The 25,742-nt window shown below is 40.2% G+C and overlaps 1 pseudogene; it reads left to right on the top strand.

Annotated features, from left to right (window-relative positions):
- LOC115522809 overlaps window positions 1-16,431 on the top strand; it is a 31,488-nt pseudogene extending 15,057 nt beyond the window's left edge.
- Window positions 16,432-25,742: the final 9,311 nt, after the last annotated feature.

Raw genomic sequence — 25,742 nt, 5'->3', positions numbered from 1 at the left:
CTAGCAAAACATACTCAACAGTACTTTAAAAAGATCATACAACATTAACAAGTGGGATTTATTCCTGGGATGCAAGGATATTTCAACATATGCAAATCAATGTGACATACGATGTTAATAAAATGAAATATAAAATCATATGATCATCTAAATATGTGCTGAAAAGACATTTGACAATATTCAACATCCTTTTATTATAAAAAAGAACTTTCAGCAGAGAGGATTGAGTGGGGAACATACCTCAGTATAATAAACGCCATACATGACAAGACCACAGCTAACATCACACTTAATGGTGAAAAGTTGAAATCTCTAGAATCAGGAACAAGACAAGGGTGCCCACTATTACCATCCTATCCAACATAGTACTGAAAGTCTTAACCATTGCAATTAGGTGAGAAAAGAAAAGAAGATACTGAGAGTACAGAGGATTTTGCTGATGATTGAGTTCTAGAAGATGCAGTGAGAATTTAAGGAGACAGGTAGAAGAAGGGACAGAAGGATTAGGGGGTGCACAGAGCCTGGTGGGGGTAAGAGTTCAGCTAATCTTGGAAGACCTGATTCCTATGGTGGCTAATATGGAAAGGACTATAGCACATGACAGAAAAGCCCAAAAGACTCTGAGAATTCCCAAATCAAGTGTCATAAGGAGGAAAGGACTGTGCCAAGTTGAGTTCACCCCACTTACAGCCATTCAAATTAAAGCATTTTAAAAACATTGTGGGTCCCAAAGACATTTCTCAGTGGATAGGGTTGGGACCTCTGCTGTATATCCACTCTTCTCTTCCCTAACTGCCCCTCAAAGGCATATGGCATAATCTCTTCAGTGAATTTAGGCTCCAACAAAGACCTGAAGATCTTTTGACTTCAAGCAGCTTTAGGTTCTAGCCTTGCCAAAATCGTTAAAGTGAAAAATAGATTAAAATTCCAGGAACTAGGGGTGCCTGGGTGACTCAGTTGGTGAAGTGTCTAACTCTTGATTTCAGCTCAGATCATGATCTCACAGTTGTGAGATCGAGCCCCACATTGAGCATGCTCAGCATGGAGCCTGCTTAAGATTCTCTCTCTCCCTCGGGGCGCCTGGGTGGCTCAGTCGGTTGAGTGTCCAACTTCGGCTCAGGTCACGATCTCATGGTCTGTGAGTTCGAGCCCCACGTCAGGCTATGTGCTAACAGCTCAGAGCCTGGAGCCTGCTTCTGATTCTGTGTCTCCCTCTTTCTCTGCCCCTCCCCCACTCATGCTCTGTCTCTCTCTCTCTCTGCCAAAAATAAATAAACATTAAAAAAAAAAGATTCTCTCTCTCCCTCTTCCTCTGCACCACCCCCCTGCCGCTTGCACTCTCTTGCACATACATGGGCTCTCCCTCTCTAAAAGTAAATTAAAATATAATATAATATAATATAATATAATATAATAAAATAAATAAAATCTCGGGAATTTTCTGGGCCTTAGATACTTGCTTGAAGTGGCAGAAGGAACAGGTATAGGAACAAGCACAAATTAATATTTTAACATACCACATAGCAATCGAATCTTATTAATTTGGACCTTATTAATTCAGAGTTAATAATTTAGACACTTATCATGAATGGAAAAATATTTTAAGGAACAAAATCATGTTAGTCAGCAAATCCTACTTGTATACAATTTATTTTCTGATTGCAAATGATTCTTCTCTACTCATTAAGGTTTGTCTACATGAGCTCTATTAGAGTAGGTATGGTAAATTTTGTTTCATTTTCATTTTGGAGATTCATCAAAAAATGGTCTATTTTGGGACGATGTATATATGCCACTTACAACTACATAAGCCTCAATCCCCCATCTATCCATGAAAATTATAATTCTTACCTGACAGAGCTCTGTGAGGATAAAATACAAATGCAGTAAAAGTTGAAAATACACTAAAACAGAAGGTTAGGTAATGTTTAAAATTTTTTAAATGTACTGGGCAGCTCTCATGTCTAGAGCACTATGCAATACCCTGGAGATACAAAGAGATACATGGAAATACCAATCCTTGAGGAATTTATCAGGTTGTCCACGTTGTCCAGGTCCCCAACTCTGAGTTGGGTGTTATGTTCTGGGGGCCATGTAGACAGCACCCAATACGAAGAGATTAACAGGTACAAAACTTCAGTTACAAAATCAGTAAGTCATGAAGATGTAATATACAGGGAATATAGTCAACAATATTGGAATAACTTTGTACCATGACAGATGGTTAACTAGACTTATCGTGGGGATCATTTCATAATGTCTAAAAATATCAAATCACTACGATGCACACTTGAAACATTTAGTAGGGGACTGTGTGTCAGCCATACTGCAGTTTCAAAGAAAAAGAAAAAGTGAGCTCCTGATCCTGCATATTCATGGCTGCTCCAGAATCCGCTTATCTTTCTTTTTCTGCCTCCTGGTTCACCTCCTGGCCAGTTCCTGACCCTCGCTTCACTGTAGTCTCTCTCTCCACTTACCGTTTAGGTCTGAAACTGGAAGTGATCCTTAGGGACTCTGGGACTAACTCTTTTCATCCCTCCTCAGGCAGCCCTACTTTAGGCTATGTGTGCTCTCCACTGCTCTGAATAGTCACTTCAACTAAGGAAGTCTTGCTTCTGCTAAGAATCCTCTCTGTCTCATGGAAGGAAATCAGGCACCTAGCACACTAACCATGATATGAGGTAATACCAACTAAGAACCCAATGAGGGACCCACAGATAAAAGTGCAATAAAAGTTCGGGGAGAGTGACCCCTGAGAGCTGGACAAATCAGGGAGGTAGGACTTGAACTGTTAGTTGTTGGAAGGGTAGAGACTGGACAAGCAGAGGGAAGGTGTGAGGCACTCTGGGAAATAGGAAGTAAATCATCACAGGGCAGAAGAGAAAGTCTGTGAGATGAAACCATCAGCTAAAGAGCAGATTCTTCAGTGGGTTGATAACAATATTGTGTTGCTGGGTTGTTTTCACCCTTTACGAATACCATCACCAACTCAATTCCTACCGTCATCCCCAGGGCCCCCATCACCACCATCACTGCAGTGAACACATACATACATACCAAGAGATACCCACATACCCAAATTTTAGGAAAGTACTTTATCTTTTAATCCTAAGAACCAAAATCGTTTGGATTACTCGTGATGTTTGGTTTTCTTTTAAGGGCTTAATGATGAAAACTAGTTAGCCTGATCCCCGTCGTCGTGCTTCACTGTCCAAATATTTTGAAACCCCATAAATACAGCATCTTCCACATTTGCACACTCCAGATTCAAACTTGCTCAGTCCATGAGGAAAATACAGGTCACTATATTATGTCAGGGTGATTATTCTAATGTCTTACCAGCGTGGTGTTCTTCTGGTCATTTCTGGGGCACTGGGCACGCAATATTTACATTCACTGCTTTATTTATCAATTCAGCAAACATTCATTTAGTTCCTGCTATATCCCAGGCACAGGTCATGCAGTAAAAAGTAAAACCTGACAGAACCTCTGCTGTGTAAAGTGTTTGGTGTTGGAGAAGAGATGGACGTTGTGTTGGTTATCTATCATTATCTCCTGCCACATCACAAATTTACCTCCAAACACAGTGGCTTGAAACCATGGTGATTATTTACTATCTCAGACAATTTCTGTGAGTCAGGAACTTGGAAATGGTTTCACAGGGTGGTTCTGGCTAAGGTTTCTCAGGAGTACAGATGTTGGCCTGTTGAAGGCTCACCTGGAGATGGAAGATACACCTCCAAAATGGCTCCCTCACATAGCCATTGGCAGAAGGCTGCCTAAGTGATCTCATGATATGGCAGCTGGCTTCCCCTAGAATGAATAATCCAAGACAGCAAGGCAGAAATGAAAATGTCTTCCATGCTTTCACCTGAGAAGTCGTACACGGGAGTTTCCACAGTACACTAGGTTCCATATGTCAGCCTCAGTCCATATGGGAAAGGACGACATAGGGCATATATACACGGAGGTGAGAATCATAGAGCAGAGGGGCATCGTGGAGACTGGCTGCCAGACATTACTAAAATGGTAACTCAAATAAATGCCAGATTACAACTACATTATGGAGGTCTTTATAGTCCATGTCAAAGATATATTTTAGTCTTTATCCTAAGATTATTGAGACTCCATTAAAATGTTCTAAGTAGGGGCTCCTGGGTGGCGCAGTTGGTTAAGCGTCCGACTTCAGCCAGGTCACGATCTCGGGGTCCGGGAGTTCGAGCCCCGCGTCAGGCTCTGGGCTGATGGCTCAGAGCCTGGAGCCTGTTTCCGATTCTGTGTCTCCCTCTCTCTCTGCCCCTCCCCCGTTCATGCTCTGTCTCTCTCTGTCCCAAAAATAAATAAACGTTGAAAAAAAAATTAAAAAAAAAAATGTTCTAAGTAGAGATACAAAGCTTACATTTTGAAAAGATCACTCCATGAGTCCTGTCTTGGGAAATAAAGCAGACTGGGCATTCTGAAAAGCCCCTCCTCCATTGTCATGAAATGATGAGCTACTAGGTAAATTACAACCCATATATTTTTTAATGTACTGCTGGGCCCATAAGGAAGTACAAAATATCCCTAAAGGCCAGAAAAAAATAAAGAGTAAGTTAAAATTACAGGAGTAGGCAAATACGGACAAAAGCTGGTGCTTCTGGGAGAAAAAGCCAATTTCAGGAACCCAGAATTTGGGGGAATCCATGACTAGCTGACTTAAGGAACAGAAGAGTCGTGCTTAGACTGAAGGAAGTCAGGAGTCACTTACAGGATCATTGTAGAAAAGTCTGTGTACTTGCAAAAGGAGCCAATATGGGAAGGAGCTCTTTCTGCTCCTTTTCTGCATGGAAAAAAAATTGTAAAAATAACAACAGACTTGCTGAGAAATGATTACTGTAGGCTTGCTCTCACGTGGGTCTGAGATTTATGTTTATATGATCTCTGCCTTGGTAATCCCCAGACCTAGAAGTTAGAGTTGTTCCGTGTGATACCCAACCAAAGCAAAGGCAAATTTTTCCTGAATTTTGAATGAGAATAGAAATACTAATTGTAGACTTTGTTGAGTATACAAGTTATGTTTTTAAGAGTAATGACTTAGGAAATAGAGAGTAAATAATTTCCAAATTAGTAGAGGGGAATAAATGGAATATTTTTTAAAAGGCGAAAGATTTACACGATCTGAAGAGAAACCAGAGTATTGGAATATTTTTTTTAAATGCATTATTCTACCATAGGAAGGGTACAATACTAACTTTATAATATATGCAGAAAAAATACATTTATTATGTTAATTCTGGTTATCTCTGAAACCATACAATTTAGTGGTTAAGAGGATGAACTCTGGAATCAGACAGCTTGGCAAAAATTTTACCCCCAGTACTTATAAGTTGTGTGATCTCAAACAAGTCATGTGTCTTCCCTGTTCCTCAGCTTTTTCACCTGTAAATTAGGTATTATAATAGCATATATCTTTTAGAGGATTCAATGAGTTAATAAATGCAAAATTCTTAGAACAAAACGGGATATAGAGTAAGTACTTACAATGTTACTAAGATTTACATTTAAAAAAAGAGGGGCGCCTGAGTGGCTCAGTCCATTAAGCCTCTGACTTTGGCTCAGGTCATGATGTCATAGCTTGTGAGTTTGAGCCCTGCGTCAGGCTCTGTGCTGATAGCTCAGAGCCTGGAGCCTGCTTCAGATTCCGTGTCTCCCTCTCTCTCTGCCCCACCCCTGCTCACACTCTATCTCTCTTTCCTTCAAAAATAAAGAAACATTAAAAAAAAAAAAAAGAATAACTTTTCGTCTGCTTGTTTATATACAACATATCTGTGGAAGATTCACAATTCACTAATAAGCATGGTTGCCCGTGAGGAATAGTGGGAGACGGACTTAACACTGTAAACCTTTTGATTTTTGATCCATGTACATTTAATACTATCTACTGAAAATTAATTTGTGAAATAGATAGGTAATATATATATTAAATGAATTATAAGTTTTAAAAGATCACTTGTGTATTAGAATTGGCTAAGTGCTGTAACGAATAGACCCAAATTCCACAGAAATATATACATTGTTCAATTATCCCTGGGTACCATTCCATGACTTTTTTCTATTCCTCAGCCTGATCTATACCTCTGTAAATAGTCCGTTTATTAAACTCTCTTCAAATTACCCAATTTGAGTCTGCCATTTAAGACTAAGAAAAGTGGAAACCACCAATCTGAGGGGTGACTGATGTGCCCAATTAGATGTGTCTCTTTTACCATTTCTTTGACACAAGTCTCATGCTGACTGTCCATCCTCTGGGGTCTCTGGTGATTAAAAGGAAACACACCAAACTTTTTGGCTTAGCTATGATTTGCAGCTCTTCGCAGCTGTTTTCTCTTTAAAAACTCTCACAGCATTGAGCAATCTCTCAGCAAATTTTAACATTAAGATTGAAGAAAGTTGAGATTCTTTTTAAATGTCTGACATTCTTCCATAGTGATCAAGGTGGAAATAAGACATTTTGTATGATGTATTACATATGATGTATACTTTGGCTGTATGATACATTGTATACTGCTACAGACCCAAAATTAAAATGTTGAAAGAAATATGTGTATGACTCTTCAAAAATCTAAAGACAGTGGACACTTTGGGAACAGTTCCAAGTTTAACTGGGAAAGACATATCTCTACAATAGCTAAACTCATGGTGCATTATTTAACTTCATCTAAGGTTAAATGCTTTCGTGAGAAAACTTAGAAATGCCATTGGCGTATGGCTAAGTAAGAGCTGTCTGAACAATTCCACAGGCTAAGGCTATGGGCTAAGCTTTGGTAAGTCTGCAAATACTATTTATATTCATCCCAATACAGCTGAACTATGTAAACAATTTAGTAAACAAAGGTGTTGGGAGGGGCGGGAATAGCACAAAATGTACTTGGAGGGCCCGGCAGGGTCAAATATTATGTAGGCATGTGGTGGAGGTCGGATCTTACCAAACTCATTGAGAAATCTGTGAAGGGTTTTAGGCAGGAAAGTGACATGAGTCCATTTACATTTTAAGTAGAACACTGTCCCTGCTTTGTGATAACTAAAGGAAGAGAATGGATGCACAGAAACCACACTGGAGACTACTGCAATGGTCCAAGTAAGAGGTGTTGTGACGGACTAGATTGATGGCAGTGAAATAGAGAGAAGTGGACAGAGTCTAGCTGCAATTTGAAAAAAAAAAATATTTTGGTTTGGTAACAGATCTGATGTGAGATATGAAGGGAAGCGAAGTGTTTAGAGCTGGTCTGTTAGTTTCTGGCTTGAGTTTCTGGGTGGATGACAGCTTTTAATGAGATGGGTGGGCTAAGAGAAAAGTGTTCTTGTCACAGTCCTAATAGCTGAGAAAATGGGTGCTTCTAACTGGATGATGTTTCTGTTTTCTTAAACCAAACAAAATCATCATCTTCAATATGGAAGTTTTCACATACTTGGAAACCAATGTTAAGGAGCAGATGTGAACATGTGAGATCAAAACAGCTGAGTGGAAGTTGAATGGCTCTCTATAAAAATGTGAGAAATTGAAGGGAGACAGCTCTGTGCTGGGGCAGACTGGCGGGGAGGGGTGGGGGAGATTGAGAGACCCTCAGCCTTGGTGTGAACAGTAGCTGAATATCACCTGGTAATCTCCCTAGCTAGTGGAGTGTGAGCTACTCTAGCTGCGCCTTGCCAAGCTGAGGAGTGGGCAAAGAGGCCGGGATGAAAGTTTAAATAATCCAAGGCTGGGGTAAGGGGCCATGCCATGCTATCCTCTTGGTCAAATGAAAATGGATCTTGAAAAGAAGGCTTTATCTTAAGAAAAAGATAAGAGAACTTTTCTACCCTCATTTGATCTTGAATACCTTTGTGAAGTCATACTGATAGTCAGCAGTACCAATGTTGGGAACTTCTTCTTAAATCAATGTAGTCTCTGAATTATGTTTTTTTTTTGTTTTTTTGTTTTTTTTTTAATTTTTTTTTTCAACGTTTATGTATTTTTGGGACAGAGAGAGACAGAGAATGAACGGGGGAGGGGCAGAGAGAGAGGGAGACACAGAATCGGAAACCAGGCTCCAGGCTCTGAGCCATCAGCCCAGAGCCTGACGCGGGGCTCGAACTCACGGACCACGAGATCGTGACCTGGCTGAAGTCGGACGCTTAACCGACTGCGCCACCCAGGCGCCCCTCTGAATTATGTTTAATTAAACCATCGTCTCTATCCCGGCCTTAAGAAAGCTAGCAAACAGTCAGGAGTCATCACCTTTATGGCAATAACTTTAAGTTAACACTCGTAAAGACTAAAGGAACCCAGAGGTCAGGTGTCCCCACATGTAGTCTCTGTTTTTGCTCTTGATGATGTTTGACCACCCCAGACTCAAAAACTAGTTGCATTCTCTAAAGAGAATTGACTCATATTAAAAGCATTAATGAGCCATGCAGATTTTGTTGACGGCTTTTGCAGGGGCAGTTGCTATACTGCCCTTAATCAATATGGGCCCTGATCACATACCACAAAGCAAAGTGATAAAAATTCTCATTAGACATGTTATCCTAAGTCCCTTCTTCCCCCCACCATCTCCCCTGGGAGTTCTCCTTGGCCATTCCCTTATAGGATGCTCCATTTCTCTACGCTCCCCCCTCCAACCCCAACACCTCCCCCATTTTATTGGGCTTTTCTTTCTGAAGTGTAAACCACAACCTACCACAGATGTTAAATAAGAAGCCCTCAACGAGTGGAGGCCTTTATCCTACTTTTCTCTCACAATTTTATTCACTACTGAAGTTCTTAGGTCTTGCTCGGCTTAGCTAAATCGAGTACACATGGCATCTTTCCAACTTTGCAACCATAGGCACTGTTGTTAAACCACTGATTCCTCCAGCACCAGCACCAGGAAAACAGGAAGTTTCCAATACATGTATGTGGTGCATTAAATGTATCTGGGCTTCTTGAGGACGCAGTTCCCAAGAGAGTAAGTTGAGGCCAATCCACAGAGGACCACAACTCAAAGGATGAGAGCCAGAAGAGATTGGGGATGCTCATTAATTGATGATCAAAGCCAGAGATGGGGCTGAATGGAAAGACAACAGGCCCACAAATGGAATGTGCAGGACTCCAGGTCCCAGACATGTCACCCCTTTGTCCTGTGTCTTATTAGCATTACTGTAGAGAGGATACAACATGGAAGAGGTAAAATACCATCCAGTCTTTCTCAACCTGAACCAGAGAAGACATATTTATTTGCGTGTCTGTTTCCCAAAATCTCCCAAGAATGATACATAATCAGTACAATTCTAGATACAAAGGGAAGAAGTTAATTCAGAGCATGCAAAAGATGCGTTAGGTCCGTGGTTTGCAATATTAGTGAGTTATCAACCCTCCCCCCACCAAGGGCTTGTTAAAACACAGACTGCTGGACCCCACCTCCAGAGTTTCTGATTCAGAAGGTATAGGGTGGAGCCTGAAAATGTGCATTTCTAATAAGCTCCTGCGCATCCGTCTGGGAGCACACTTGGTGAACCACCACCTTATTAGGGAATAATTCCCTTGGAGAATTCTGGTTGCTGAAGGCCTCACTGGATTAAGTCGTATGTAGTTTCTCTTCCATGTATATCAGTGTTCTGACTCATGATTTTAGTGCCGTCCTTCCTACAGTGAAGGTTCTGTGACATTTAGAAGCCATCAGGAAATATTAGCAGTATGTAGACCTTGCCATTGGAATTGATTTTTAATTCTTTCCTCCAAAGTGCATTTATCAAACTTAACACCATAATAGCAGACTAGATGGTTCACAACTGAAAATAAAGTGGCTTTGAAATATAACCAAACTTGGGATATTACACTACACAGGTATACTGATTATTCAATCAATTTTAATTAACCTCCAATAATGTACTTGGGACACATCCGATGCCACAGCACAAATGCATAGGACACATTTTCTACCACAATCCAGCAGGAAAAAGAGATGAGGAGTATACAAATACCTCCATCAGTGAAGTAACATTTTAATGGCACTAACCCAAAGGCTATATGAGTTTTTAAAGTAAAAACCAAATACAAAAAAAAAATTTTTTTTAAGTCTCTCTAGTGCATAAAAAAAGAAAGAGATCTCCCACCTCCCTTTTCTTAGAGCATTTACCTTAGAAAATTTGTATTTGTAAATTCTTTGACTGCCTTTTTGAGATATATGTAAATCTTCTAAAAAGCTAAATAAGCCTCATGACAATTTTACAACCCAGAAATGTTTTCCTCAAGGATTTGGGAGCTGTCTCTTTAAAGTGTAAAGAACGAACATAGCGCCACTAGCTTCCAGTTTCCATGGTAGGGTAGGATCCTAACTTTGGCAGGGCACCTGGCTTCAAGATGCAAAGCTTGGCATGCAAAGCATGTCCTACTATTTTTCCTTTGGATAAAGGCAGTTGCAAACACCCAATTATCAGATGAATTCAGGATGAACCGTGTGTGACAAAAGGTGCTGTCAGGTCTTCTTCCTTGAGAACTAGTTATTTATCTCCAGAACACATGTGCGATGGGTTATACCTGCTTGGCTATACAAAAGGGTGAGGTTTCTTTCTTTCTTTGCAACCGTATGGCAGATTGCCTGTAATGCACATCGCCATCTGGTTCAATCATGCCACCGTTTTCTTTCTTTCCTCTATTTTGTGGCGAGGAATTTCTGCATCAGCAAGAGATTTATATCCTTAATTACATTTCCTCCAAAGTAACACGCTAGGGAAAAAACATTTCTGACCAGGTAAATGGCAGATGGGAGAAAGTCTCCTAAGGGAGAGGCCCGGAAGGTGGGGTAGGATGTTGACTGAAGAGAGAAGGGGGCGTTTCAGGCAGAACACATGACCCAAGCAAGGGCTCAAGTGGTACAATGCAAAGATGTTCAAGGAAAGGTGGAGAAATCAACTTAGCTAGAGTGAAGGACGGCTCACCTGAGAAGCAGACTTAGAAGAGAGGGTCCTGAATACCACGCCAAAGCATCTGTTTTGTCTCAGAGCTTGTAATCAAAGCATACATGATTAACAGGGCTCCCCCAAAGCAGACAAGTATCAAGTGAAGGTAAATGACTCAATATAAACTTCACCCAAACCAAAGAAGACTATTTTTCAGTGGAAATAGCCCACCCTTGGAATTTCATTTAGAAAGCTGAAGAATCTTTAAGGTCCCATTTATCAATGTCTCAATCCTAATAATTTAATCAACAAATTTTTACATAATATCCACTTTGTACTAGGTACTGAGCTAAGCACTGAAGATTTGGAAATAAATTAAAGAGAAATGGTTTCTGTCTTCAGAGAGCTTATAGACTATTGGGTAGGTACAAATGTAATACTTACACTTATTAATCTCTTTGCTATGTTAGGCATTGTGCTAGGCATTTAACCCAATTGCCAAAGCAAGCATTATTGTACTCACTTCACAGATGCAGAAACAGCCTCAGAGAGTATACAGTGCTCAAACTGACGTAGTCTGAAATGCAAAGATTATAAATGCAGTTCTTTTGAGTTCAGCCACCACCCTCTGTATTGCAAGTTACGAAAGCACACATTCCTGCCTTGTTCCTATCCTCAGCAGGAAATAAGTCCATCCTTCTTTATTATGCACGATGTCGGCTGTAGGCTTTTTGTAGATGTCCTTTATCAGTTTGAGGAATTTCCTTCCTATTTCTAGTTCACTGAACATTTATATCATTCAAGAATGTTGAATTTTGTCAAGTGCTTCTTAATCGTCTATTAAAATGATCATATGACTTTCCTAGTGTATTCTGTTAATATAGTGATTTACACCGATTCATTGCAAATGTTAAATCAACCTTACATTCCTAGGATGAACTCTAATTAGTCGTGATGTATCTTCCCTCTTGCTATCTCTTTTTACTAAAGTACAATTGACGTATGTGATCAGGTATGCCATATAATGATTAAATATTTGTATATATTGCAAAATTATTACCACAATAAGCACATACATAGCTGCAAAACTGCTTTTTCTTCTGATGAGAACTTTTAAGATCTCCTCTCATACCAACTTACAAGTATGCAATACAGTATTGTTAACCATAACCATCATGCTGTAGATTACATCCCCATGACTCAGATATTTTATTACTGAAAATTTGTACCTTTTGACCCCCTTCACCTATTTGCTAATACTTTGTTAATGATTTTTATATCTATAATTATGAAAAATATTGATCTATGGTTTTCTTGTAATTTCTTTGAATGTTTTGATATAAAGGTAATGCTAGCATTAGAACAAGTTGTGCAGTGGTCACTTCTATTTTCTAAAAAAAGTTTGTATACATTTTTTCTTCATTAAATTTTTCATAGGCTTCACCATGTAACCATCGGGACCTAGAGTTATCTCAGAAAGATAGTTTTTGATAATAAATTCAATCTTTAATACATACACTAGAACTATTCAGACTTTTTTTCCTGTGCCATTTTTTGGTAAGGTGTATTTTCCAATAAATTTGTCCATTTTGTCAAAAAAAATTTTAACGTGTTGGCAATAAAATTGTTCACAAAATTTCCTTATTAAACTTTTAATTTTTGAAGGATCTGTAGTTGATAATCTCTCATTCCTGCTATTGGTGATTTGTATTCTCTCCTTTTTTTAAAAAAAAAATGTTTTATTTATTTTTGAAAGAAAGAGAGCAAGCAGGGGAGGGAGAGAGAGAGAGGAACAGAGGATCTGAAGCAGGTTCTGCATGGAGAGTGCAGAACCCGATGTGGGGCTTGAGATCATGACCTGGGCTGAAGTCCAATGCTCAACCAACTGAGCCACCCAGGCACCCGTCTCTCCTTTTTTTTCTTCATCAGTCTTTTTTTTTTTTTTAATTTTTTTTCAACGTTTATTTATTTTTGGGACAGAGAGAGACAGAGCATGAACGGGGGAGGGGCAGAGAGAGAGGGAGACACAGAATCGGAAACAGGCTCCAGGCTCTGAGCCATCAGCCCAGAGCCCGACGCGGGTCTCGAACTCACGGACCGCGAGATCGTGACCTGGCTGAAGTCGGACGCTTAACCGACTGCGCCACCCAGGCGCCCCTCTTCATCAGTCTTAACTAAAAGTTTGTCAGTTTCATTGATCTCTTCAAAGAGCCAGCTTTTAGATTTAATTTTCTCTATTGTCTCTTCTCTTTCAAGGACTTATTCTCTTCCCTTTATAATTTCCTTCCTTCTACTTAACTTTGTTTTTACTCTGCTCTTCTTTTCTTACTTTCTTAATGTGGGATCTTAGTCCTTGATTTTAAATATTTCTTCTTTTCTAATATAAGCATATAAATCCATAGATTCTTTCAATAGACTGCTTTCTCTCTCTGTATGTTGTATTCATTGTCATTCAGTTCAAAATATTTTTCCTTTTATTTTAATGTTTATTTATTTTTGAGAGAGAGGAAGAGAGAGACCACAAGCAGGGGAGGGGCAGAGAGAGACAGACACAAAATTGGAAGCAGGCTCCAGGCCTGTCAGCTGTCAGCACAGAGCCCGACGTGGGGCTCGAACTCATGAACCATGAGATCACGACCTGAGATCATGATTGGACACTTAACTGACTGAGCCACCCAAGTGCCCCGTCAAAATATTTTCTAATTTCCTTTGTGTCTTTGGCCCATGAATCATTTAGAAATATGCTATTTCATTTCTAGATATTCATGGTTTTTCTGGATCTCTTTTTTTAAGTTTATTATTTTTTTGAGGGGGGGAGGGGCAGAAAGAGAGGGAGAGAGAGAGGATTCCAAGTAGACTGTCAGCACGGAGCCCGATGCGGGGCTGGAACTCACGAACCATGAGATCGTGACCTGAGCTGAAATCAAGAGCCAGACACTTAACCGACTGAGCCACCCAAGTGCCCCTAGATCTCTTTGGATAATCAATTTCCATTTAATTCTATTATAGTCAGAGAATACAGTCTGTATGCTTTAAGTCCTGTTAAATTTATTGAGGTTTGTTTTGTGGCCCAGCATGCGGTCTATGTCATTGAATACACCGTGTGCACTTATACAGAATGCATATTCTACACTTGTTGAATGTAGTGGTCTACAAATATCCATTACACCAAAGTGGTCAATGGTGTCGGTCAGATATTCTGTGGCTTTCCTGCATGTTTTTTGTCTCGTTGTTCTATCAATTGCTGGAAGAGAAGTGTTACATGTACAAGGCTGTGATTGCAGGATTATCCATTTCTTCCTTTTCTTCCGTCAGCGTTTGCTACGTGTATTTTGAGATTCTATCATTAAAGGCTAACAGATTTATAATTGTTACGTCTTTCTGACGAACTGTGCCTTTTATCCTTAAGAAACATCCTGCTCAGATCCTGAGGGCGCTGCAGCCCGCAGCCTCAGCCAGGGAGTCCCTGCCGCTTTCAGTGGAGAAGCCTGGCCAGCCACAGCCTCAGCACCATCACCCCCGGCAGCAGCTGCAGCCGCATCACCACCACCATCATTTCTACAACCGGAACCACAGCCACAACCAGCATCACCATCACCATCACCAGTGCCCGCAGCATGGAGCCAAGGGCAGCCCCAAGGCCCAGCCCAAGGCGTTGAAACATGAGCACAAACACTCCCTCCAGCAGCACCAGGAGACGCCGAAGAAGGAAACAGGCTATGGTGAACTAAATGGTAATGCCGGAGAAAGAGACGTATCTTTAAAGAGCCTGGGTTCTGATGGAGCTACCGACCCTATTTCCAGGGTCCTCAATGGCAACCCACAGATCGCAGACACTAATCCGAAGCAGACTGTAAAGGCTGGCACCTTTGGGAAAGCAGGAATGAAAACCAGGAATTTCATTCGGAACAGTATGGACAAAAAGAATGGGAAGTCTTAGGAAAAGAAATCTGGAGAGAACCAGTCTGCAGAGAAGACTGCTACTGTAGCAATTCGAAATGGCGTTGCGACAAATAATTCTGGCTATATTACCAGTGGTTATATGGGCAAAGGGGCGGATAATGATGGTAGTGAGATCTGAGAGCGGATGTACTACTCTTAAAAAAAAGGAAAGCTGGGGAAATAGTGCCCAGGGATGTGAAAGCCTTCATTGAGGGCAGGACAAAATAAGGCAACAAGAGACCAGGGCGCCAACCTTAAAACAGGGACTCGAAACTTTCAGGCCTGACGACAGTGAACAAAAGGGAAATGGAGTAGATGGTTCAAAGCCCATTTGGAAGTACGAAACTAGGCCTGGAGGAACAAATCGAGGAAAACCTGCTGTGGGTTATATGCTTCGGAAAAGCTCTGATATAAACCCAGCGTGAGCGGCAAAAAGTTTGATCATCGGCCCAAAGGAAAGCATCCTTCTGCTGTTACCTCCAAAGAGGACTCTTGGACCCTATTCAAACCACCCCCCGTTTTTGCAGTGGACAATAGCAGTGCTTAAAATAGTTCCTAGAGTAAGTTATGCAAAGCAAAGTGAAGGAAAACCTCAACAAAACTGTACAGAACTCTTCTGCGTCACCATCTTCTTCCTCCTCTTCGTCACCGGCTGGGGAAACTCAGACCCAGTCTTCAAGCCCATATCCCAGGTGCCTGTGTCAGCGCTGAAATCTGTTACTTCGGCCAACTTTTCTAATGGGCCTGTTTCAGCAGGGACTGATGCAAGCGTGTATTCTCCAGGGGGTCAGCCACTGTTAACTCCTGCTGCTAATACTCTAACACCCACCTCTTCTGGGACTGCTTCAGTTCTCCGGGACACGAGTTCGACTTCAGCGGCTGTTGAACAAATGAAATCTAGCCTTTTCATCTATCCTTCAGATACGCAAATGGTGCTGTTGAGCACAGCACAAGTGGATCTACCCTCTCAGATCAGCAAAACCTGGGGGCTGTCTTCCAGAATCAGTGGGGTTTATCAATTATAAATGAGCCCAGTGCTGGCCCTGAGACTTGGGAAGTTATTGGGGAGTCATCAGATCATAAAGTGATGGAGGTGACATTTCAAGGGGAATATCTGCCAGGATAATCCCTCAGGAACTGAGCATCCCATGTTTCCCAAGGCTTATGAGCTGGAAAAACGGATTAGTCCCCAAATTCTGGGTAGCATTTGAAAATCTGGGACTACTAATGAGAGTGGAGCCTTACCCTTGGAACCCAGTCATATGGGTGGCCTGCAAAACTCAGACACCAGTGGTCAAGGTGCTTTAGTGTTTTTCTCAAAGGACTACGAGATAGAAAATCAAAATCCTCTGGTGTCTCCTACAAACACTTTGTTAGGCTCCACCAAAGAACAGAGATACCAGAAAGGTCTAGAAACAAATGATAGCTGGGGTTCTTTTGACCTGAGGGCTGCTATTGTCTATCACACTAAAGAAATGGAATCTGTTTGGAATCTGCAGAGGCAAGAGCCTAAAACGATGATCACTTACAATGAAGCCATGGATAGTCCAGATCAATGAAGGCCCAGACTGCCTATTTGTAACCTTTCTGCAACATTAGAGCCACCGTTCATGGGCGGGTTTGCGGGGGGAGGGGCATAGGCTTTTCTGCTCCTAGATCTTCAACGCAGCAGAGGAACCATAAGTAGAATCACAGGATAATACACACAAATATATATATGCATACACACACACACACACACACACACACATATGGTTATTTTTTAAAAAGGCAACTGAAAGTAATTAGACTTCTTAAGGAATCAACATTTATTTCAAGAGACTACACATGGTTATTTAATCTCCAGTACTGAATAGTTTTTGTTTTCTTTTTCCTTTTGTTAGTTTTTAAGTGTGAATGCAAGTGATTAATGAGTACAGATTTATTACCAAGTGTGGTTCTAAAGTTCCTGCTGTCATCAACTTGGGCAACAAATGACCCACTGGAAAGGCAAATCCACTTAAAAGATCTCGTTCTATCTTGTTCTGTGACTAAAGTGATACACTAATCATGGGGAACCCAGAATGATTCAACATTTCCCCCACTCCTCCCTTGATCTTTTGGTTATACTTTGAGCCCCGCAAGAATCCTGGATAAAAGCCTCCAAGTTTGCAGGGGTGTATTTATTTATTTATTTATTTTTAGCAAATATGATTTGCACGTCTTGCCAGGAGTTAAGCAGCCTCTGGGGGGTGTTGGGGAAAATTTTCCTTCTTTCCTTTTATTTTTTGTTGCGGGGGGTGGGGGGAATTGGGAAGGGCATTGAAGTTCTATAATTCTGGAATAGTTGGTGGTACATAGATCACTTGGCTTTGGTTACATATTGGACTTCAACAAGTGAGGAATCCATGAATTTCATTTATTTATTTTTTTTAATGTTTACTTACTTCTGAGACATAGAGAGACAGAGCATGAGTGGGGGAGGGGCAGAGGGAGAGGGGGACACAGAATCCGAAGTAGGCTCCAGGCTCTGAGCCATCAGCACAGAGCCCGGTGCAGGGCCTGAACTCACAGACTGCAAGATCATGACCTGAGCTGAAGCCGGACGCTCAACGGACTGAGCCACCCAGGCGCCCCTCCATGAGTGTCATTTAAAGAAAAGTTATAGAACAATTGGATTTAGATATTTAATATGGAAAAATATTCCTTTGCCCATATTGTAATGTAATTGTATAAGTGGGAGCAGAAATATACTCTGCTTTTCAACTGTAGGTGCTCCAGACTTGCTCTCTGTCACTAACACTAAATGTGCTGTTTTCCTTGTTTTTTGTTGAACATCTAAACAGAAACTTCTGTACCTTTCTGTAAATTCTCTTCTAATCTCTCAGAAATATCTAAAAGGGGAAGAAAAAATTCCATGAAAACTTTTCATGTGTTTAGCCAGTGAGGAGGTGATAAACCCTGCCTACAGAAGGTATGTTTCCATGCAAACTATACTTCTGAGCTTATTAGCTTCTAATCATATCTTAATAAATATATTTTATTACTAGAGCAACATGGGTTTTTAAGGAAAATAACGTGAAATTCTGGAAACTTTCTTTTGGGCAGAGAAGAGCATTAGCCCTGTCTTATCACATTGCCATCCTGTTGCACTACAGCTTGTATATAGCATGCTAAAATAAATCTGTGTGTGTGTGTATGTGTGTGTGTGTGTGTGCGTGCGTGTGCGTGTAGAAAAAAATATATATCACTTTTAGGGGCACCTGGGTGGCTCAGTCGGTTGGGCGTCCAACTTCAGCTCAGGTCATAATCTCACAGTTTGTGAGTTTGAGACTCACTTCGGGCTGTGTGCTGACAGCTTGGAGCCTGGAGCCTGCTTCAGATTCTGTCTCCCTCTCTATCTGCCCTCTTCCCCTCACGCTCTGTCTCTTTCTCAGAAATAAGTAAATATTAAAAAAAATTTAAAAAAAAAGAAATATCCCTTTTATTTCTGGTAACATTCTTGTCTTGAAGTCTATTCTATGTAACATTTAAAATGATGATTTCATTCTTCTTATGATTACAGTTTGCATGGCATGTCTTTTTTCCACCCACTTGTTCTTAATCTTTACGTGTCTTTATTTCCAAGTGTGCCTCTTCAGGAAGAATATAATATCTTGCTTTCTATCCACTCTGTTTATATTTGTCCTATAATTGGACTGATTATACCATTGACATTTAATATAATTATCACTTTGTTTGGATTCAGTCTATCACTGCCAGTTTTTCTCAGTCTAATTTTTCTTTATTTTTTTTTTTTATGCCATTCCCACTTTCTTGGCTTCTCTTTGATTCTTTGCATATATTTAGCATTTCATTCTAACCTATCAATTGGTTTTGGCTGAATTTCTTTTCCTAAGCAGTTGTGCAAGGGAGTATAAAACACAGACCTAGCCCGGGCTCTGAGAGTCTCCCTTTGCTATCTGGCCCACAGGATCTACTTTTTCCGGCTCCTGAGCAGAAAGACAAGGTTTCTAGAGAGATTTAGCTGCCAGGGCTGCTGTGACCATCTTGCCTTTCCATGAAAAGGAGTCTGCCCTTCAAACAAAGCTTTAAGAGAGGAACCAACCAAAACAAAACGAAACAAGAGGTGCCTGGGTGGCTCAGTCGGTTAAGCCTCCGATTTTGACTCAGGTCATGATCTTACGGTTCGGTTCGTGAATTTGAGCCCCAGCCCCCTCCTCTGCCGCGTGCTGACAGCTCAGAGCTTGGAGCCTGCTTCCCATTCTGTGTCTCCCTCTCTCTCTCTGCCCCTCCCCTGCTCAAAGTCTGTCTCTGTCTCTCAAAAATAAATGTTAAAAAAAAATAAAAAACAAAACAAACAAAAAGTAAATACAAATACAATACTATGTGGCCACTTCATATTTTAACTCCTGTCCAAAACCTGCATCCTTTTGTTTACCTTTCAGATCTCTAGGAGTTGTTTCAGTATTTTGCCTAAATTGCTTCATTGTAACCAGTGACAGGAACAGGTTATAGGGAGGTTTAAAGCGCCAGAGCAGAACCAGAGCTCTCTCTTTAGCTTTGGATTCATTCAAGTTAACTGGAATACGTAATTGAGAAATTTTCCTAAGAAAGGAAGAGTAATTATTACTTTTCTGAGTTCTTATGTCAGGATGTCCCTGACTTTTGAACACTCAGAATGTTTGACAAACTGTAAGATTTTTAGGTCATTTTACTTACAACCAAAACATGGTTGGTATTACTCTGTTGTCTTGTTGCATTAAATATCATGGGGGAATAATCACAGCCTGCCTAATGTTTTTGTTTTTACACATAATCAATTCTCCTTTTCAACCCAGATGCTTACAAAATTTTCTTCTTCCTTTTTTTGATATTAAAATTTTTGCCAGGATATTCCACTTGTTGAATATCTTGTTAATTTCACCAAGAACAAAAGAGAGCCTTTTTAAATTTTGAATTTAGCATCTCATTTAGCTCTGGGTGGATTTTTCCTGTCAACCCAATGCCCTATCTTTTTTTCCTCATTTAATTTATTGAAACGAAATCTCTACTATCTCTTTGCCAGGATATTTCACGTGCTGACTATTTTGTTAATTTTACCAAGAACAAAACAGAGCCTTTTCAAGTTTTGAATTTAACATTTTATTTAGCTCTGGGTGGTTTCTCCTCACTGTCAACCAGTGCCATATCCTTTTTTTCCTCATTCAATTTATTAAAACAAAATCTCTACCCTCTCTTTCCCATCTATCATCTTCCTGATCATTTTCTTGTCTTTAGTTTCCCCCTCAGTACTCTGAAAGTGTTCCACATTTGTTTACTACACCATGACACCGTTTTCAGCCTTTGACTGTCGCTGCTATAAAACTAATCTAACATATGAGATTCTTATACATTATTTCTTTATATAAGCCAGAACACCTTGTATTTCTATCCTTACATTAACGTGTTCCTCAACCTTTGTGTTGCAGAGTTGTTTTTTTCCCCCCATCTTTTAGGAAGGTAACCAACAACTGCCTTCTAAAATGTTCTTTTTTGGGGGGCGCCTGGGTGGCTCAGTCGGTTAAGCGTCCGACTTTGCCTCAGGTCACAATCTCGCGGTCCATGAGTTCGAGCCCTGCGTCGGGTTCTGGGCTGATGGCTCAGAGCCTGGAGCCTGCTTCCAGTTCTGTGTCTCCCTCTCTCTCTGCCCCTCCCCCATTCATGCTCTGTCACTCTCTGTCTCAAAAATAAATAAAAAACGTTAAAAAAAATAAAATATTCTTTTTTTGTGTGAAAAAATAATTTTCAGATATTTGCCCTTCTCAGAATCTTCAGGAAAGCATTTATTGTCCTTATGTTGCATTCTCTGTATAGTATCCATAGAGTTTTTCTGCTTACTTATTTTTTTATTTTTTTTAAGCTTATTTGTTTATTTTGAGAAAGAGAGAGAGAGGCAGCAAGGGGCAGAGAGAGAGAGAGAGAGAGGATCCCAAGCAGGCTCCGTACTGTCAGCAAAGAGCCCAGTGTAGGGCTCGAAATCACAAACCATGAAACCACGGTCTGAGCCAAAATCAAGAATCAGTTGCTTAACTTGACTGAGCCACCCGGGTGCCCTTCTGTTTACTTACTTTAAATAGAGAGATCATTACTTAGAATTTGGCAACAATGTGGAATGTCCTTAGCTCTTTCCACCTTCCTCTCCAGTACGAAAATCCTCCTCATCTCAGACAGAGGCGAGAATGTCAGGAAAATCTGGACAGCCACTAATTTGATTAGTAGAGTCTAACAGTGTTCATCGAGTGTGAGTCTGCTGGCCTGAGACTGGCTGTTCGCTTGATCCAACAGTTGGAGAGCTCTAACACTAAGTCAGATGTTTACACTGCTTGTTTCAGGGAACCATATTACATGGAGCATTAAATCCTATGTGCACACGGCTCCCCAGAACTCTGCCTGTCTCTGCAGCTGTTGGATGAATTTCTTCAATGGCAAAGAATCCTAGGACACAATGAACCTCTGCCCATCTTCTACTCCTGTCATTTGTTGCTAGGAATATTAATCTCTCAGTGAATATAGAAAGAAAGTTGTTATTGGGGAAAAGAAAGGGACAGGAGTCTGGGCTTTGGAGTAAGATTCATTGTTTTCCAGTGAACCCCTGTGTCCCAGATTTAGGAATGCACCGCTCAAAGCCTTCCTCAATTCTCTGAGGGGCTTGGAACTCTCTGGTTGCACAAGGTGGACAAGAAGGTGAAAAACCTAAGACAGTGCTCCTTGACTCTCCTAAAATGGTGTGTGTGGAAGAAATTCCACTCCAAGTCTGACATCTCTTATCTTCATTTTCTAGTGTGCTTGCTAGTTTTTATCTTTTTCTGTTTTTTTTTAAGCTATTTTAATAAGTTGGGAGGAGAAAAATCGGGTCTGGCTGGCTGGTCTGTCGCCATAGCAACCCAGAGCCTTCTGTAATTGCCTTCTGAACACCCTGCTTATTTGGTATGATTATGTCGATGACTGTCTGTGTCATTGGTAAAAATAAGGCTGTCAGTGTGACAATTTTCCTAAGTCAAAGAATATGCCACCCCAAGGCTGGATCAAAGCTCTGATCCTCTAAGGGAGCTGATACTCAAGGGCAGAAGTGCTTGCTGTAGGCACACTGGCATTCACAAAGAGCTCCTGCCTCTAGGATTTCTGCTCTCCTCCTCCCTCATACCTCCACTGACTCTCCCTGGAAAGAGACAGGCAAATTTTTCAGTTTCTTTGGATCTGGATATGTTCGAGACAGAACACTGAAAAATTAGACTGTAGAGGCAAGCGGCTAAGTTTACATTTTAACATTTTCATTTATTCTTCCTTAGCTCCTCACCAACGCTGCTTTAGCTGATACATTTCTCTTGAGCTCCTGTTTACATTCATACACAGACTACTTCATTTTACTATCTTCACTGTTTTTTCCTCCAATATTTTATTATAAAAATGTTCAAACATACAGCAAAGTTGAAGGAATTTTACAGTGAATTTTGCACTATACCCTCACCTAGACTTTACCATTAACATTTTACTCTATGTGTTTTAACACATTTATCCATCCTTTTACCCATCCATCCACTTACTCACCTTATTTTTTGGACACATTTCAAAGTTACAGACATCCCTACACTTCCCCCTAAATACTTTAGCTAATATACCACTAGAATTGAATATTTGTTTGTGCTTTTGTCCTTTTTATGTAAAATTTGCATACAATGAAATACACAAACTTAGTGTCCATTTGCTGAGCTCTGATAACTGTATATACCTATGTGGCTCAAACACCCGCTGCCATCCCCACTCTTGGCAATCACCACCCTCCAATTCCTCCCCTGCAATTCTCAGGTGACAGCTCTGTAGCAAAGATAAAGCAGTCTCAACTAGACAGAAGCCAAGGGCAGGGGGCTCCAGGAGAGATGTAGCGAGAGAAAACCAATAGAGTAACTCATGTGTTTGAATACATTGGGAGAAGTGTTACACTTCGCACAGCATTTGGCAATAAAATAGGGACACATATATAAATGACTATCAAACAAAACAAAAAAATGGAAGTGGCTGTTACTCTCCCCCAAAACATTAAGTTATATAAAATGTATGACATGATTCTGCTAGGAATAATATTTACATATTGTAGTAATAGAAATCCTGAATGTTGGTATCACTTAAAGGTATAATTATTTGGAGAATGAGGAGAAGGGACATCTATATGTGATTAAGCAATAATAGAAATTCAATACAGAGTATCTAAAAATGAAACAGCAAGGAAGGCTTGGGTAAGAACATTATACAAAAAAGAAAGAGCTGAATGTGATTCTCTCTGGAAAGTTTGATTGAGGTGGTAAATGGCAAGAAAAGTCTGTCCTTTGTAGTTACCTTGGTAGAACCAATTGACTTTTCAATCCATGTACCTGTAAAATCTTCTTTAAAATTGAAGTTAAATTTTATGCAGCAGAAGAAATTAATACTGTGTGGCAGATTTCCTATTCCATTAATATTATGTGCTAGGCATATTTGGGGGAGCACCTCCTATTAAAAAGCAACCAGAAATGCTGGTGAAATATATTAATCTTTTAATTCTATACCTGAGCTTAAAGAAAGGAATCTCCCAGGCAAAACCAAAAAGAAACTGAAAATTAGGAGGTACCTCTGCTCTGGAATCATTTGCCAATTACAGAAACCAAGTTGCTTAAAATGTAATGACCCACAGCAACAGGGAGACAAGATGTTGGGACTGTGCAAGGAGTTGGAATATGACCCCTGTAAAAACCAAGACTCTCAAAGAGCTACTCTCTTGGTAAAAGAGGGTATTAGAAAAGAACCACTCTTTCCAGAAAAGAAAGATATTTCAAGGAACTTATCTGCCTTGGCTTGAGTGGGAAGAAGAAATGTCTCACTTGAGAATTTATAGGCAAAGCCCTGCTTTTATACAGGAGAGGAGATCAAATACACAAATGCATGATCTGGGACTGCCAAGTAAACAAATTATCATAAAAAGTGGTCTTAGATTAAAAACAACCCTGAGATTTCTGGCAAAAGCCAACACAAATCATCTTTGGGAGACACACACTTAACCCAGGGCTCACAAGATTCTGACAGATAAAACACTGCCCAATATAAGCACATATACAGAATTAGAAAATAAATTTAAAAGTAACAAGAACACAAACAAAAATCAATCCATCATGAACAAGAGTCTTCAGAAACTACATATATCAAAATTAGAGCCTCAAAACTTCAGATAATGGGATTATCAGATATAAACAAAATATTGCATATACTTGAAATTATTAGTTACAAGAAAGAATAACAAGCATGAGATAGGAACAAAGCACTATCACAAATGATAAGGCATATTTCAAAACCATACACAGTACAGCTAGATGTCAATGAAATTAAAACTCAGTGAAGGAGTTCTACTTTCAATAATAGTAATTTATGATCCAATAATTTCACTATTGGGTATTTAGCCAAAGAAACTAAAACACTAAGTCAACACAGTGATGTCGGTAACTATGTTTACTGTAGCATTATTTACAATAGCCAAGATATGGAAGCAACCTAAGTGTCCATCAGCAAATGGATAAGGAAGGTGTGGTATACACACATGCATGTACACACACACACACACACACACACACACACACACTGGAGTATCATGCAGCCATAAAAAGGATGAGACTGTGCCATTTGAGACAACATGAGTAGACCTGGATGGCATTATGCTAAGTGAAATAAGTCAGACTGAGAAAGACAAATACCATATGATTCCACTCATTAAGTGGAATCTAAAAATAGTAATAATAAACAAAAAGCAAAATCAGATCTGTAAATACAGAGAAGTGATGGTTGCCTGAGGGGAGGGAGCTGAGGGGATGGGAAAAAAATGGGTAAAGGGGCGTGGGATATACAAGCTTCCAGTATGGAGTGAATAAGTCACAGGAATAAAAAGCACAGCACAAGGAATACAGTCAATGACATTATAATAACAATGTAACAAGACAGACGGTATCTACAATTGTAGTGAACACAGCATAATGTATAAACTTGTCAAATCACTAAGCCGTACACGTGAAATTAGTGTAACATTGTATGTGGGGCACCTGGGTGGCTTAAGTTGGTTAAACATCCAACTCTTGATATTGGCTCAGGTCATAACCTCACGGTTTGTAGGATTGAGCCCCGCTATCAGTGCAGAGCCTGCTTGGGACTCTCTCCCTCTCCCTCCCTCGCTTGCTCTCTCTCTCTCTCTCTCTCTCTCATATTTACATATTTAACATTGTGTGTCAACTATACTCAAAAAAAGTCAAAACAAACAAACAAAAATAGTAATTTAGAATATCACTCCCACTTAGATAAAAAGAATTATTTTCTGGAATTAACAATTATTAAACCTATCTCAAGAAGAAATAGAAAAACAAATTAATCAAATCGATGAAGGAAGTCAAGGAAGTTTCCAAAGAGCTCCTCTCTTTACATTCTCACCAAACGAAGAAACAAAATGAAAATTTCTTGGTGTTTTAATTAGTTAATGCTTCAATAGAAATGGGATAGAGTTGGTACTATTTAAATTGCTTCAGCCCCAGAGAAAGAAAATAAACTTCCAAATTACTTATTATTTTTTTTTTTAAATTTTTTTTTTCGACGTTTTTATTTATTTTTGGGACAGAGAGAGACAGAGCATGAACGGGGGAGGGGCAGAGAGAGAGGGAGACACAGAATCGGAAACAGGCTCCAGGCTCTGAGCCATCAGCCCAGAGCCCGACGCGGGGCTCGAACTCACGGACCGCGAGATCGTGACCTGGCTGAAGTCGGACGCCCAACCGACTGCGCCACCCAGGCGCCCCGAAATTACTTATTATTTTTAATATACATCCAAGTTAGTCAGTGATTCATCCCCTGCATATAACACTCAGTGCTCA

The sequence above is a fragment of the Lynx canadensis genome, chromosome C2 (genome assembly GCF_007474595.2).
Source record: "Lynx canadensis isolate LIC74 chromosome C2, mLynCan4.pri.v2, whole genome shotgun sequence".
NCBI lineage: Eukaryota > Metazoa > Chordata > Mammalia > Carnivora > Felidae > Lynx > Lynx canadensis.
The sequence above is the reverse complement of the archived record's forward strand: the minus strand, read 5'-3'. Positions and strand labels throughout refer to the sequence as shown.